This window comes from Somniosus microcephalus, chromosome 1, assembly GCF_052327205.1.
Source record: "Somniosus microcephalus isolate GS21.2 chromosome 1, FLI_Smic_1.0, whole genome shotgun sequence".
NCBI lineage: Eukaryota > Metazoa > Chordata > Chondrichthyes > Squaliformes > Somniosidae > Somniosus > Somniosus microcephalus.
In genome coordinates, this window is record NC_140987.1 from 452,244,074 (window position 1) to 452,259,316 (window position 15,243).

A 15,243-nucleotide genomic window follows, 5' to 3' on the forward strand; every position below is an offset into this window, starting at 1 on the left:
ACCTGCTGTCCTGTGGCGTCAGTCCTTGTTTATTTTTGTTGCTTTAGAATTTGCTGGATTTGTCCCGCCTCCTCCAATGCCGACTCCTCGCAGGTCCTTCTGACTCAGTTGTGAGTCTTAGCATGACTTTTAATGCCCTTTGAAGTAACCTAGCAAAAGCATTTTGTAGGAGAAAGCTCACAACCACCTTCTCACGACCACTAGGGGTAGACGTTAAATGCGGCCTTGCCCGTGTTGTCCGCATCCCAAGAATGAATACTTAATAAAGAGGAAAGATTAGGTTTCAAGCTAGAGGGAGCAGAGTTAAGGGGGACTTCATTGGCAACATTTTAATTGGATGGACAGTGCAAAGCCAGAACATTAAATTTTGCAGAAATATAGGAGCAGAGAACATGAATTTAATTTAGTGAGAAATAGTTTAAAGCAGATATTAGGAAGAATTACTTTGTTCACTAGACTGAAAAATTGCTGAAACAATCTGCCATGCAGGGTAATAGAGGTTAAGGCTTTAGGGACGTTCAAAGCTAGGTTGCATTCTATAATGGGAGTTAGCATATTAGGAGGATGGTGCTTGATGGGTCACATTGCCTTTTACCATCCTTAACTTTCTCCAATATTCTTAAGTTAGCGGTCATGAAACTGGGCATTGAAGCAGCACGTCATATTCTATCAACCTACCCTCTGCTCCCACTCCATTTATTTTCATCAGGAGCATTAGTAATGAGGCTACTAAATGCCGGCTTAACAAGCACACTGACTTCAATTCTAAGTTAATCAGATAAAGGTATGAATCTCTAATGAGCACTGACGAAAACGGACTGCTCGAGGGAATGGTGAACCACATTTAGCATCTTCATATTACAAAAAGGATATACAGGTAGACTACCCTTTATCCGGACTTCCGAAAACCGAAACCCTCTAAAAACCGAAGGTTTTTTCGTTCAGCGTAAGTCGTGCGTACGACTTACGCTGAACGAAAAAACCTTCGGTTTTTAGAGGGTTCCGGAAGTTCGGATAAAGGGTAAGTCGTGCGAACGACCCCGCCAGCCCCGACAACCGCCGGCCCCCCCGCGGACCCCGACAACCGCCGACCCCGCCGCGGACCCCGCCAGCCCCGACAACCGCCGACCCCGCCAGCCCCGACAACCACCGACCCCCCCGCGGACCCCGCCAGCTCCGACAACCGCCGGACCCCGCGAGCCCCGACAACCGCCGGCCCCCCCGCGGACCCCGCCAGCCCCGACAACCGCCGACCCCCCCGCGGACCCCGCGAGCCCCGACAACCGCCGGCCCCCCCGCGGACCCCGCCAGCCCCGACAACCGCCGACCCCCCCCCGCCCCGACAACCGCCGACCCCGACTGACTTACGCTGAGCGTCAGCGTAAGTCGTGCGCACGACCCCCCGCCGACCCACCTTCCGAAATCCGAAATTCTCCTTTATCCGAAACTCGGCTGGTCCCGAGGTTTTCGGATAAAGGATAGTCTACCTGTATCGACACTGGAGGAGTTGGGAAAAAATGGTTTACAAGGATAACACCGTAGAAACATAGAAACATAGAAGATAGGAGCAGGAGTAGGCCATTCGGCCCCTCGAGCCTGCTCCGTCATTTAATAAGATCATGGCTGATCAACCAAATTCAGTACCCTGTCTCTGCTTTCTCCCCATATCTCTTGATCCCTTTAGCCTTAAGAAATATATCTAACTCCTTCTTGAATATATTTAATGAATTGGCCTCAACTGCCTTTTGTGGTAGAGAATTCCACAGGTTCATCACTCTCTGGGTGAAGAAATTCCTCCTCATCACTGTCCTAAATTGCTTACCCCTTACCTTTAGACTGTGACCCTTGATTCTGTACTTCCCCGCCATCGGGAACATCCTTCCTGCAGTCTGTCTAGTCCTGTTAGAATTTTATAAGTTTCAATGAGATCCCCTCTCATTCTTCTGAACTCCAGCGAATATAAGGTCCATTGACCCAATCTCTCCTCACACGTCATTCCTGCCATCCCAGGTATCAGTCTGGTGAACCTTCGCTGCACTCTCTCCATGGCAAGAACATCCATCCTCAGATAAGGCGACCAAAACTGCACACAATACTCAAGGTGTGGTCTCACCAAGGCCCTGTACCACTGCAGCAAGACATCCTTGCTCCTGTACTCAAATCCTCTCGCTATGAAGGCCATAGAACTAAAAGGTTACAACTATCAGGAAAGACTGAACAGGCTGGGGCCCTTGTCTCTAGAAAAGAGAAGGCTGATGGGTGGCCTGATAGAGGCCTTTAAAATTATGAAAGGGTTCGATAGGGTAGACTTAGAGAAGATGTTTCCACTTCTGTGGGGGAGTCCAAAACTAGGGGTCATAAACATAAGATAAATCACCAATAAATCGAATAAAGATTTCAGCCGAAATTTCTTTACCCAGAGAGTGGTGAGAATGTGGAACTCGCTGCCACAGGGAGAGGTTGATGTGAATAACATAGATGCTTTTAAGGGAAAACTAGCTGAACACATGAGGGAGAAAGGAATAGAAGGATACGCTGATAGGGTTAAATGAAGAAGGGTGGAGGAGGCTCGTGCGGAGCAAAAACCCCAGCACGGACCAGTTGGGTCAAATGGCCTGTTTCTGTGCCATATATTCTATGTAAAAGAAAGGCAAAGGGAAAAATTGCAGGGCTGTCACAGGTACGATGGACTGAATAGCCTCCTTCTGTGCTGTAAGATTCTATCATTCTATGCATGTGTTTTGGGGGAAATTAGAAAGTCAGAATAAATAACCTGTAGCTTTTTAAGTTTGAACAGCCCATTGTAAAGTGCTTTAAAATGAATGCTAAGTCAGGATGTCAAGAAATAATGGGTCGTAATTTGCGACCCCCACGGGTGCGTACGAGGTGTGCATGCTGTTGTAGGGGTCGCGCAGGTTCCGGGTTTAGGCGAGCGAAGCGCACGCGCTGAAACACGGAACTTGCGATCTGCCATGAATTCTCCTGACAGATCCTCCGCGTCCCCGGGAGACGGGCCTCCGCGGGGGGAGAGTTGCGCTATTTGCCCAACTTCCGCTCGCTGAAAGGCCGTGGAATTCTTACGCCCGGTAACAGCAGAAGTAAAGCCTGCTTTTACCAGCGTAAGAGTTTTGAAAAACAAAAAATAAAATTTGATCACTCATTTATACATTAAAAACCCTGTCCAATAAGGTAAGTTTATTTTTAGTCCCGTTAAAACATATAGGGGGAAAAATTCTGTTGATTAGCGCATCCCGTTAGTGCCTTAAGAGGGCGCTAATGGGCCGCAAAGCAACTAGCGCCCGGGTGCGGCGATGTTTGCGCCCCTCGCGAAATTGACCAGACATTTTGCGGCGGCGCTAAACACTACCGCCACGATCTCCTGCGCCCGCAGATCGTGCCATCAGTCGAGCGTGCAACGTCCCGGTAGCGCCCCGGACTGGACATTGAGTGGTGCCCCCTGCCTTACCGCCTGCCGCTAGCAACGACAGGTTGAGGGGAGCGTTTTGCAGTCGGGAAGGGACTGGGGGGGCGCTATTTAAAGGCGACCGCTTCCTGCCTTTTTTTATTCGGCGACATTTTTGAACCACGCATTCTGAGAGAGAGAGAGACTTCTGGAGAGATTCAACGCTGTGTGAAGGAGTTTTGGGTACTGAGCAGCACTTTGCAGGTTCATTTTGATTTGATCTTCCTTGCATCGATTTATAAGAGACTATGGGGGCTACACTCTGAGCTCTTTCCCTGGGCTTCTCCATTGTTCTTTCCGGCAGATTTGATGTACAGGTCTCTCCAGGCCGAGATTCAAGGCTGCAATGAGCAGGGTGTGGATGGAGAGCAAGATCGACCCTCCCCTTTAAGAACTGGCTGGCGCCAGTGTGTCTGTGTTCCATTGCTGACTGACATCACATGAGCTTCGCCCGCGCTCTGAGGTAGTGCCTCGGTCCTCAGCGTCAGTTCCTTAAGACGTGTGCAGCGCCTGATTTAGCGCTCCAATCACCTCCAGGGGCGATAAAAGCCAAGTTTGCAGTCGGAGGCGATAATTAGCGCCAGGCGCTAAACTTTGCGCCTGGCCAATAATTGCACCCCAAACGGGGCGATACCGAATTTCTCCCCCATCATTTTTTTTCTCAAAAAATAAAATTTTTGTTTAAAATATTTAATTAAATGGCATTTTCATTAATTTTAAGTATGTTATGCTTTTTTATTTATTTATTTCATGTGTTGGTGTATTTTTTAAGTGATCCCCATTCATACTTATGACAGTTCCGTATGTACAGAATCCACATAAGTATGAAGGGGGATTCTCATCTTTCATGGTTGGGCCAGCCCATGTGATCCCAGAGGCGCTTGCAAACCGCCTGCGCCCCAGGATACAGGGACCTCTGCCCACGGGTACCCGGAGAGGCCCAGGAGCACGCGTCTCCATAGCTCCCTGACCATAAGATAAATGTGTAGATTTTTTGCAGGTCGGAGGTGTCCACCCGCGGCTATCTCTTGCCCTGCCTGTACACTTTACACCTAATCTCAGCCGATTACCATCTCATCTAGTTTCTAATACCTTTTATTGTCTCTTTTACTTCTTTTGTTTCTTTTATTCTTTTGTCCGATTGCAGCCCTGCCTCCGATCTATCTTTTCTTTCCAGTTTTGAAGAAGGGTTCGACCCGAAACGTCAACTCAAATTTCTCTCCACGGATGTTGCCTGACCTGCTGAGTTTTTCCAGCATTTTCTGTTATGTAGGATTAAAGCTTTGCTCGGAAAAAGCGGTGAAGTTGTAACCTGACGCACACGGGAACTGAGCAGAGACTTTCTAAATTTGGGAAAATATCAACCAAAGACTTCCTTGAAAGAAAGAAACACTTGCATTTCTATAGCACCTTTCACGACCTCTGGACATCGTAAAGTGCTTTACAGCCAATGAAGTACTTTTGAATTGTATTCGCCGTTGCAATGCAGAGAAGCGCGGCAGCCAATTCTCGCACAGCAAGCTCCAATAAACAGCAATGTGATAATGACCGGATAGTCTGTTTTTTTAGTGATATTGGTTGAATGTTAAATATTGACCAGGACACCGGGGAGAACTCCCCTCCTCTTCTCAGAGAGTCGGGATAAATGGATCATTTTCCGGTTGGCAATCAGTAACTCATGGGGTGCTGCAGGGATCAGTGCTGGGGCCTCAACTATTTACAATCTATATTGATGACTTGGATGAAGGGGCCAAGTGTACTGCAGCCAAATTTTCTGATGATGCAAAGATAGGTGGGTTAGCAAGTTGTAAGAACACAAAGGGCTGGATTTTCATTGAGGAGGCAGGTAGGAGGCGGGACTACAACTTTCGGGGTTGTAGTCCCACCTCCATCGAGTTCTGGCCAACCCACGCGATTTTCACTTGATTGACCTTGTTGAGCCCGCCCAGCGGACTCAGCAGGCCAATTAAGGGCCACCCGGCAACAGGTGACGTCACAGATTGATATTTCATCTGTCAAGACCTTTTGACAAACACTGACAATCTGTACTCCAGGTTCATTCCTTCCACTCAGGATGATTTAGAGATCTCCCCGGAACAGAAAGCTGAATGCTGGAACTTTTGACAGCTCGCAGCCATTCTGCTTTCTGTGCCGGTGAGATGAGGGACTCCCGAGACCTGAAGGAAGGAAGGCTGTAAAGGTAAGTACATGTAAGTAAAACTTCTTTAAACACTTTAAATGTAAGAAGTCACACAACACCAGGTTATAGTCCAACAGCTTTATTTGAAATCACAAGCTTTCGGAGCGCTGCTCCTTCATCAGGTGAAGTGGAGAAATGCATAAAGACACAGCTTATATAGTCACTGAATAATGTCAGATGTTTACAGGTAATCTTGCCAACTGCCATTTATCACACCTCGGCAGAGAGATAATCACAGCAATCAAAGGTGTGAATGGTGTCCAAACAGGTCAGTCAGGAAAACATTACATCAAAGAACAATGAGGTGGGGTCACAAGGGGTCAAATATTGCAGATGCTGGGGTCTGTATGAAAAACAAAAAAACAGACAAAAAACATTTTTTTTTGCTGGAAATCACAGCAGGTCCGGCCGCATCTGTGTAGAGAGAACAAGCCAATGTTGACTCGAGTCTGGATGACCCTGCGTCAGGTGGGTTTACATGTAGCGTGACATGAACCCAAGATCTCGGTTGAGGCCGTCCTCATGGATGCGGAACTTGGCTATCAGTTTCTGCTCGACGATTTTGCGTTGTTGTGTGTCTCGAAGGCCGCCTTGGAGAATGCTTACCCGAAGATCGGAGGCTGAATGTCCTTGACTGCTGAAGTGTTCCTCGACTGGGAGGGAACACTCCTGCCTGGTGATTGTTGCGCGGTGTCCGTTCATCCGTTGTCGCAGTGTCTGCATGGTCTCGCCGATGTACCATGCTCCGGGGCATCCTTTCCTGCAACGTATGAGGTAGACAACATTGGCCGAGTCACATGAGTATGTACCATGTACCTGGTGGGTGGTGTCCTCACGTGTGATGATGGTATCTGTGTTGATGATCTGGCATGTCTTGCAGAGGTTGCTGTGGCAGGGTTGGTACATCGGCGAGACCATGCAGACACTGCGACAACGGATGAACGGACACCGCGCAACAATCACCAGGCAGGAGTGTTCCCTCCCAGTCGGGGAACACTTCAGCAGACAAGGACATTCAGCCTCCGATCTTCGGGTAAGCATTCTCCAAGGCGGCCTTCGAGACACACGGCAACGCAAAATCGTCGAGCAGAAACTGATAGCCAAGTTCCGCACCCATGAGGATGGCCTCAACCGAGATCTTGGGTTCATGTCACGCTACATGTAACCCCACCTGACGCAGGGTCATCCAGACTCGAGTCGACATTGGCTTGTTCTCTCTACACAGATGCGGCCGGACCTGCTGTGATTTCCAGCAAAAAAAAAGTTTTTTGTCTGTTTTTTTGTTTTTCATGCAGACCCCAGCATCTGCAATATTTGACCCCTTGTGACCCCACCTCATTGTTCTTTGATGTAATGTTTTCCTGACTGACCTGTTTGGACACCATTCACAACTTTGATTGCTGTGATTATCTCTCTGCCGAGGTGTGATAAATGGCAGTTGGCAAGATTACCTGTAAACATCTGGCATTATTCTCTGACTATATAAGCTGTGTCTTTATGCATTTCTCCACTTCACCTGACGAAGGAGCAGCGCTCCGAAAGCTTGTGATTTCAAATAAAGCTGTTGGACTATAACCTGGTGTTGTGTGACTTCTTACATTTGTCCACCCCAGTCCAACTCCGGCATCTCCACACCATTAAACACTTTACACACACCAAACACACTTACCTCTGCACTCATGCACCCATCACTCACCTGAACACCGGACATCTCGACCCCTCTAAGCCCTTCATCCCGACGGCCCACCTTGCTAACTTGGCGTGGTTTGGAGCAGTCGGGAATCCCACATTTCACCAATGAAAATAGGGATTAGGCTAAAAACTGGCACTAATTGGCACTAATCCCCTTCCCGCCTCGGGGAGGTGGCTCCCAGTGCGGGTCGGGTACCCGGCTCCCTGGAAACTGGCATGGAGGCGGGTTGGGGGCGGGATGGTTTCATGACCCGGATTTCAAGATTTTAACCCCCCACACGCCTCCAATCCCGCCTCCACGGCCCAATGAAAATCCTGCCCAAAGTGTCTGCAAAGGGATATAGATAGGTTAAGTGAGTAGGCAAAAATTTGGTAGATGGAGTATAATGTGGGAAAATGTGAGGTTATCCATATTAGAAGGAAGAATGAAAAAGCAAATTATTATTTAAATGGAGTGAGGCTACAAAATGCTGTGGTACAAAGGGATCTGGGGGTCCTAGTACAAGAAACACAAAACGTTAACATTCAGGTACAGTAAGTAATTAGGAAGGCTAATGGAATGTTGGCCTTTATTGCAAGAGGTATGGAGTATAAAAGTAGGGAAGTTTTGATGCAACTTTACAGGGCGCTGGTGAGACCGCACCTTGGGTACTGCATACAGTTTTGGTCTTCATATTTAAGGAAGGATATACTTGCATAGGAGGCAGTTCAGAGAAGGTTCACTAGGTTGATTCCTGGGATGAAGGGGTTGACATATGATGAAAGGTTGAGCAGGTTGGGCCTATACTCATTGGAGTTTAGAAGAATGAGAGTTGATCTTATTGAAACATATAAGATTCTGAGGGGGATTGACAGGGTAGATGCTGAGAGGATGTTTCCCCTAGTGGGGTATTTAGAACTAGGGGGCATAGTTTCAGAATAAGGGGTCGCCCATTTAAAACGGAGATGAGGAGGAATTTCTCCTCTCAGAGGGTCGTGACTTTTTGGAATTCTCTTCCCCAGAGAGCTGTGGAGCCTGGGTCATTGGGCTGGATTTTCATTCAGCAGTCGGGAAGGAGGCGGGACTACAAATTTCAGGTTTCAGTCCCGCCTCCATCGATGTCCAGCCAATCTTTGCGATTTTCCCTTGATTGACTTTGTTGAGCCCGCCCAGCGGGCTCAGCAGGCCAATTAAGGGCCACCCGGCAACGTGACGTCACAGACTGAAATTTCATCTGTCAAGAGGTGTTGACAGATGAAACATCAGCGTTTCACAGCTGTTTGAAGCTGTCAAACACTGACAGTCTGACTTCTAACCTGAGTCCTTCTACGCAGACTCAGTTAGAACTCTCAGCAGCACTGAAAGCTGCAGGCTGTCACTTTTGACAGCTCGCGGCCATTCTGCTTTCAGTGCCGGCTGAATGACAGACTCCTGACGCCTAGAGGAAGAAAGGCTGTTAAGGTAAATAAAGGTAATTGAAACTTCTTTACACACTTTAGACACACCAAACACACTTACCTTTGCACTCATGCACCCATCACTCACCTGTACACCGACATCTCGACTCCTCCAAGTCCTTCAACCCGACGGCCTGACTCCTCTAACCTGGCGTGGTTTGGAGCCATTGGGAATCCCACACGACACCCCTCAAAATAGGGATTAGGCTAAAAACTGCCTGTTAACTACCTGTTAACAGGAAGTTAATTGGCACTAATCCCTTCCCGCCTCGGGTCGGCGGGTCCCAGTGCGGGGTGGGTACTTGCCTCCTTTGAAACTTACGTGGAGGCGGGTTTTGGGCGGAATGGAGTCGGGACCCCCGAATTCGGGATTTTTGCCCCCCGCATGCCTAAAAGCCCGCCTCACGGCACACTGAAAATCTAGATCATTGAAAATATTCAAGGCGGAGATTGACAGACACTTGAACTACAAGGGAGTCGAGGGGTTTGGGGAGAGAGCGGGAAAGTGGAGTTGAGGCCAAGATTGGTCTGCCATGATCTTATGGAATGGCGGAGCAGGCTCGAGGGGCCGATTGGCCAACTCCTGCTCCTGTTTCTTATCTTCTTACGTATTCTTATGTTTTTTGAAATAGTGCCATGGGATCTTTTACATCCACCTGAGAGGGCAGACGGGGTCCTCGATGTAAGCCCCGATTTAAGTGGTGTCATTATCACATTACTATTTGTGGGAGCTTGCTGTGCGCAAATTGCCTGTCGCAGTTCCTAAATTACAATAGCGACGACACTTCAAAAAAGTACTTCATTGGCTGCAAAGCAGTTTGGGGGCGTCCTGAGGTCATGAAAGATGCTGTCGAAATGCAAGTCTTTCTCTCCTGAGCCTGACGAATGTTCCTTCCTTTAATTCAGCTAGATGAAAAAAAATCAGGCAGGTCCTTGTACCAGCATATGATCCTTTCCCCCCCCCCCCCCACTCAGATTTCCCTCTCTTGCACCCCAACCAGGCATTGCTTAATGCCCTGGCTGTAAAGACAGGGATAGGGATTTTCCGCTAATTGCCCTCGTTGGTGGGCCTTCGAGGAGGCTCCAAAAAGTAAGCTGGTTCTATTGTCCGCAAGGAAACTAATACTAACATTTTAAATAACAACAGAAGACGCTGGAAAAGTTCAGCAGGCCAGGCAACCTCCGTGGAGAGAGAAACAGAGGCCTAGAAATTCAGTTTGGGGCGCCCAGCTCGCCTGGGCGCCGGAATTACCGCTGCGCGCGGAGCCATTTGCGCCAGCGGGAAATTCAGTTTCAGCGCCCCAAGTGGAAGCCGGCCGCTAAACAAGGGTTTCGGCGCTGAAACTGAATATCGGCGTGTAAATTGCCGCAGCACCACCCGCTGCGGCACGGCAGCCTGCGGTACTGCAGGCCTTCCTCTAATTCTTAAGGGGGAGGTGCCTGCAACAGCGTGATCCCCGCTCGCGAGTGCCGGCAAATGAGCCCGGCACCAAGGAGAAGTGCCGGGCTCTCTGGAAACAGCCGGCAATGCCGCGGGGGGGCGGTGTAGGAGGCCGGGGAAGGAGGTGTGGGCAGGCGGCCACCGAAAAAGCGGCCGGCCGCACCTCCACCTTAACTCGCCCCACTACCGGCACAGGTAGGCCCCGTGTACCGGTCGCTGTTTGCGGCCGGCGCGGGGGAGGCGGCAGCAACCAAATATGGCCAGCGGGGCGATAGCGGGGCGCTGCGCACACCTATGACGTCATCGGTGGCGGCGCAGCGCTACTGGCTAACGCCGCCATTAGCGCCCCGCTAAATATGGCGGTAGGTTTGCACAGTGGCGCAAAAGCCCTCTTTGGGCGCAAACTTGTGGCGCAGGCCACTGAATTTTTAGCCCAGAGTCAACATTTCAGGTCGAAATCCTTCGACAGAACTGAGAAAAAAAGGCAGGAAATGAAACATTAAAAGGCAGTTTGGGAGCTGGGAAATGGGGGAGGGGATGAAGGAAGAGACATTAAGAGATATTCAAGGGGAGACGAGATGGTAATAGGACAGGTAAAGAAACAGACAATGGCTCGAGATGAAGTGTGAAATGCGCTGGCAGAGTGAGAGACAGCTGCCGTGTGGGAGAGAGAAATAAACAAGGAAAAGGCACAAACCAAAAGTGTGGATAAAAGATATAAAAATATAATAGGGGCCGAGGGTATGATCTGAAATTGTTGAACTCGATATTGAGTCCGGAAGGCTGTAAAGTGCCTAATCGGAAGATGAGGTGCTGTTCCTCGAGCTTACGCTGAGCTTCCGTGGAACAATGCAAGAGGCCGAGGACGGTGAGGTCTGAGTGGGAATGGAGCGGTGAATTGAAATGACAGGCGACCGGAAGCTCGGGATCACCCTTAAGGACTGAACGGAGGTGTTCCGCATTTTAAAAGCTTTTGAATCTAATTTTGTTTTATTTACTAAGAAACTGTCTACTGTGCCCAAATATAACTAGAAAATAGTTCTGTATATTTTTTTAAAGTCTTTTTCAGTGATTTAAAATCAGGTTACTCGCAGGCGGTGGACTGGCACTGGGATTTTAAATGCTTATTTTTTGTGATTAAACCCTTTTTTCAGCTGTTTTATCAAACTGCACCAAGTTGCCACTCTCAAATATAGCAAGGAACATTTTTAAAGCAAAATTAGAAACAAAAAATTACGTTCTGAAACGCTGCCCAATTGCGCTGGTTCAGGGTCGATTTTGCATTCACCAATATTGAGCAGAAACTCGAGAGAAAAAAAAACACTTCTCAAAACTAGCGCAATTTTAATTGTCGATTGCACCCACAGCGGAAACTCTACCCCGATTGTATATTTGTGGTGCAACTGGACACAGATAAAAGCTCTCTCTCTCTCTCTCTTACACACACACAGAAGCACGTTAACTTGTTTTGTAGACAATCTTTCCAACACACACCTTTAGGGCAGACTGAAATAAAGAGGAATTACTGAGCCTTCCCAGTATCCCTGGAAATCACACATTTTGAAAGCACTCAAAATAAATGGGATGCATTGTTTTCCCAGAAGATCTCGTCACCACACTCATCTAAACTACAATGAATGCAAATCAGTCTACAATGAAATGGACTCCTGGTTTCCTGGAAGGAATAAAGCATCTGACTTCATTATTAGTTGCTATCAAGTCCTGGCAGACGCTAATCAATCCAGTCAGCAAAAATAAAACTGCCTCTGTGAGAACGCAGGCCATTGATCACACCATTGTGATGCCATTTGGTCTCAAGCATACTGCAGCAACAATGCTTCACAAGTCACCAGAGACTTACTTGCACCAGTTTTTAAAGAAAGGATATTTTTTTTCCCAGAGAAAATTATTTTCTTGCACATACTGAACAGTGCTTCCCAGAGATTCTTCCAGAGAGGCTGGAGAAATTAAAGAGAACAAGACTCATGCGTTCTCACAAAGGCAGTTTTATTTTCGCTGGCTGGATTGATTTACGTCTGCCAGCGCTTGATATCAACTAATAATGAAGTCAGATGCTTTATCTCTTCCAGGAAACCAAGAGTCCTTTCCATTGCAGCTCCAACAACACTCAGGAAGCTCGACACCATCCGGGACAAAGCAGCCCGCTTGATTGGCACCCCATCCACCACCTTAAACATTCATTCCCTCCACCACCAGTGTAGCGTGGCTGCCGTGTGTACCATCTACAAGACCAGAAACTCGGCAAGGCTTCTTTGACAGCACCTTCCAAACCCACGACCTCTACCACCTAGAAGGACAAGGGCAGCAGGCACATGGGAACACCACCACCTCCAAATATCCCCTCCAAGTCAATCACCATCCTGACTTGGAAATATATCGGCCGTTCCTTCATTGTCACTGGGTCAAAATCCTGGAACTCCCTCCCTAACAGCACTGTGGGAGCACCTTCACCACACGGACTGCAGCGGTTCAAGAAGGCAGCTCACCCACCACCTTCTCAAGAGCAACTAGGGATGGGCAATAAATGCTGGCCTTGCCAGCGACGCCCACATCCCGTGAATGAATATATAAATAAATAAATTGCACAACCTCTTCGGACATATTATTCCTCTTGTAGAGAAATCAGTCAGTGCACTTCACAGAATGAAGACCAGAAGAAGGGAAAAAAGCAACAGGGAAGGAATCAAAGTGAAGGATTTCGGATCTATTGCTGTCTACTCTTAAGGACAAATGTAAGAAATCACACAACACCAGGTTATAGTCCAACAGCTTTATTTGAAATCACAAGCTTTCGGAGCGCTGCTCCTTCTTCAGGTGAAGTGGAGAAATGCATAAAGACACAGCTTATATAGTCAGAGAATCTCTGACTATATAAGCTGTGTCTTTATGCATTTCTCCACTTCACCTGAAGAAGGAGCAGCGCTCCGAAAGCTTGTGATTTCAAATAAAGCTGTTGGACTATAACCTGGTGTTGTGTGATTTCTTACATTTGTCCACCCCAGTCCAACTCCGGCATCTCCACACCATGGCTACTCTTAAGGACGAATGGAGCAGGAATTGTCAGGGCAATGCTCACCTGGGAACCATGATAAAGAAATGGACTAGAAATCCTGAATTAGCATTGTGACTATATGGCAAAAGCTCATAATTTGGTTAAAAGTGTGAACAGCAAATGAAAGATAACTCACGCGCAGCCAATACAATCGAAACAAAATTACAGGTAGATTAATTTGGGACCAATAGCCTACCAAGCAATGGATCCAGAAATTGTCCAGAAACATCTGTGGAGCAAAGGACTATGGGAACGTGACCTAAATCAGAGAACATGCTGGATCTTGTTATTGCTCCAAACTGCCTTGAGAAAGACTGCCTGCAGCTCACTATACTTTCTGACATGAATCAGTCATTCATAAAAGAAAGACTTATGAAATGATACTGAACATCCTGCTGGTGGCGCTGTCCAGGAAGAGTATAAATACTCGGGCACGGGCCCAGCTTTGTAACGGCTTGAGCGGCACTTCCCTCTGCTCGCCGCCTGAGGGCAGTTTTTGAGGCCTCGGTGCGCTGCTGCCGGGCCTTCTGGGCCCCTCTCCTCACCTGTTTCTCGACTAATTGATCTCATCAGAGTAATTAGGCTAGTTAATAAAGTTGTTTGGTCTTGTCTTTGTGCCTCTGGCCTCACCTGTGTGTTAAAGTATTTGGCCTAGAAATTCAGTCGCGTTTGCGCCCACTTATGGGCTATAGAGTGGTTTGCGCCGGAAGTTTTTTCGCGCCCGAAATTCAGTTGGTCCGTAACATCGACGTTAGCCGGTAGCGCTGCGCCGGCACCGATGACGTCATCGGTGTGCGCAGCGCCCCGGTTCCAATGCAATTCCGGTCCGACCGCCAAATTCAGTTGCGGCCGCCTCTCCCGTGGCGGCCGCAAACAGCGTTTGCAAAACGGTGCCTTGCAGCTCCGAGAGGCCGGTGCATAAAGGTGGAGGGGCGGCCGGCCGCTTTCCCGGCGGCCGCCTGGCCGCACCTCCCTCCCCGGACTCCTGCACCACCCCCCCGCGGCATTGGTGTGTCACTCCCGCGAGCCCGGCACTTCTCCGTGGTGCCGGGCTCATTTGCCGGGGGAATCCAGCGGCGATCTCACGGCTGCAGGCAGCTCTTCCTTAAGAGAAGGAGGAGGCCTGCAGTACCCCAGCCTGCCGCACCGCATCGGGTGCCGCAGCGGCAGCTGGACACCTGAAACTGACATTCTTCGCCCCAAACGAGGCGGCCAAACCCTCCAATAGCGCCCGCCTCCGTGTTGGGGCGGCGCAACTGAATTTCAGGCGGGCGCTACGGGAATCCGGCCGAGCGCTAAATTTCGGGCGCTAAAGACCTGGCGGGGCTTTACCTAATTTCTAGGCCTTTGTCTCCTGTCTCATTTGAATAATTATGTCACGTGACCACTCTGGCCTGCATTTAAGCTTCCTGTTTCCTGTCATCTTTGCTCAGTCCTGGGTTCGCCTGCCTGCAAGTAGCAGCTCTCTCGAGTCTCTGTGTTTTCGAGTCTCAAGTGAATCTCCTTTCGAGTGTTACCATGTCTCTGTGTTTTCAAGTATCAAGTGAAGCATCTTTCGAGTTCTACCCGGTCTTGAGTCCTTGGATAGGTTTCCTGCGCTTGGGTCCACTACCGAAACCCTAGCAAAACGGCCCCGTGAATGCACGGCCCCGTGACAAGCTTGCGCAGGGACATTCTTAACAGGAACTAGTGAAGGACACAACTAGACCCCCATGTTGTAAAACAGTTGATTAAAGCTTTGTTTAATGCTTAGATCAAGTGCCTAGTAGTTTTCTTACGTCACTTTCCAAGGGCAATGTGAGATAAAAGAGAAGAAATGAAAAGACAGCTGTCTGCTGGACACAGAGAACTGAGAAGAAAACAACAAATTATTCTGCCGAGAAACAGACAAAGTGAAAAGAGATGTAACAACAGACAGGTGCAGTGTGATTTTCAGG